Source organism: Globicephala melas, chromosome 8 (assembly GCF_963455315.2).
Source record: "Globicephala melas chromosome 8, mGloMel1.2, whole genome shotgun sequence".
Lineage (NCBI taxonomy): Eukaryota > Metazoa > Chordata > Mammalia > Artiodactyla > Delphinidae > Globicephala > Globicephala melas.
Window position 1 is genome coordinate 94,742,128 of NC_083321.1, and position 2,255 is coordinate 94,744,382.

General features: G+C 47.2%; 1 pseudogene; it reads right to left on the minus strand.

The window, feature by feature from the left end:
* Nucleotides 1–1,092: 1,092 nt before the first annotated feature.
* Nucleotides 1,093–1,528, minus strand: LOC115841387 (large ribosomal subunit protein uL24 pseudogene; annotated as a pseudogene).
* Nucleotides 1,529–2,255: the final 727 nt, after the last annotated feature.

Here is a 2,255-nt window from a genome sequence, read left to right on the forward strand (position 1 = left end):
CTCATTTCCAGTCTCTCCAGCAGGCAATGGATTCTCAAAGTGAGAACTAGCCTAAAGGTAAAGATTAAATCAAGCATATGATTGTAGAAACTTCGTTCAGACCCCAGGAAGATTTAAGATGGTGCTTAGTAGACCTTCTCAAAAGGGTTTCTGAGAAAATTAAGGCTGCCGTCCCATAGCAGAAATAGAGTCTTCTTGAAACTATGCATGTGACTTTTGGTGCGCAAAGTGAACCCAATAATACTCACAGAAAACCCATAAAGTTTTAAAGAGTATTGTACTGGCAAAAACTCTATCAGTTTGGACTCAAAGGGAACGACACAGTTAAAAATGAAAAGAGGCCTTGGCCCCCCCAACTATCTATGGACAGTAAGCTGGCCAATATTCACACAGGCCTTTTCTTATGGAAAAGAAAATCCTCTCAGAGGGCAGAACCAAGAGCCCAGAGGATATAACTAGAAGCCAAGGGGAACTGAACTCTATTCAAGTCACATTCCCTGCCTCTGGAGTAGGGGTCCTGATAATAGTGCCTGGTTGGATTCCAGAATGGCTTTGAATTCCATGATCGCTACGTGCCTCCTGTTGCTCCCCCTTTTAAGGGGAGCATCTGTTGAGGTTATCCTGTATGTGATCTACCGTTGTATGCTGGGCACGTGGGGAGCAGATTTCTTGTCTTGTTAGCTCACAGCCTTCTGGATCAAAAGGAGCCACACCCGAGGCGTGGTACCCCAGGAGATTCAGCCACATCCAGACCTGCTGCATGTTATGAGATCAAGGACTTTGAGCCTGCTGTCATGATTGGATACTACTTCGGGTGTTTTGGTAGGGGGTGTATATTTCACACGTGGGAAGGCTGTGCATCATTGGGGTAGAGGGCAGACTGTGGTAGATTGCTACCTTCATGGCTCCCCAGGGAGTCACACCTCTTCCATATTGATTCTGGACTCAGCTCTATGACATACGTTGGCCAATGGGATTTGAGCAAATGCGATCAGGCAGAAACTTCACAAATGCTTGTGCGTTAGGGCTTGCTGCTTCTTTTTTCGGTTTTCATTTTAACAGTTTTTAATGAAAGTTGTATGCAAGATTACTTTATTCCTGCATCTTCTCAATTGTTTCTTTCTTATATTTGCCCTTTTCCTTTCCTACTTGGTGAGATTTGGCTTTACATGCGAGGATCTTTTGCGGTCTTTATCCAGCTTTAGTCTGGTGATAACCACCTTGCTGGAGTGAATGCCCACATGGACAGTCGTACCATTAGCCTTCTCCCACTGCACTCGTTCATTGCAGATGACATATTTCTTCCTGTAAACCTGGACTACTTTGCCAATTTGCTGCCCTTCGTAGTGCCCTCGTACAACCTGAACTTCATCGTCCTTTCGGATGGGCATGGACCGAACATTGTACTTCTGTCTCAGCTCTTTAGAAAGAGGGGAAGACATAATCTTCCTGCGCATGTGGGAAGGTGCACTGAAATTCCTTTTCTGGTTTTCTATCAGTCAGAAGTCACAAAGGGACTGAACTTCATTTTGGCCGCCGGCACTTCAGCGATGGCTGTAAAAGGGAAGAGGGCTTGCTTCTTAGAACCCAGCTGCCACGTGAGGAAGCCCAAGCTAGCCGCGTGGAGACAGCTCAACTGAGATGCTCCAGTTAACAGCCCCACCGAATTGCCAGGTATTGAGTGAGATGTTCTAGGATCGTCCAGCCCCCAGTCCACCTGTCAACTGACCACAAATGCATGGGTGAGCCCTGTAAGTCCGTATGGAGTACAGGTGAGCCGTCCCAGCTGAGCCCTGACCAAACTGCTGACTCACAGAATGGTTGTTGCCTTTAGTTACTAGTCCAAGTGGTTTGTTACACAGCAGTAGATAACAAATAAACCAGGTGAAGAGAAGGAAGGGCATTTAAGGTGAAGGAGAGGGCATGAACAAAGGCATAGAGACAAAGCAAAGCAAAGCGGATGTGGGGAAATACAGGTGGTTTGGGGTTGCCTGTGGCAATGAATGTTGAGAGGGATCGCTGGTGAAACGGGAAAGACCCAGTTGAGGAACATGGGTAATGTGAGGTCATCAGAGTTTTATCAGAAGGGTGCGGAATGGCCAGAGAGATGCCTTCTTTCAAAAGATTACTCTGGGGCGGTGTAGGGGATTTTCAGAGGGCCACATGGAGCGTCTCCTGCTCAGCTGGTCCTTTCGTCTTGTAGTGGGTTCAGAGCAGAGGTAGAGAGGCAGAAGGCAGCTTCTGGGGGAACAGGG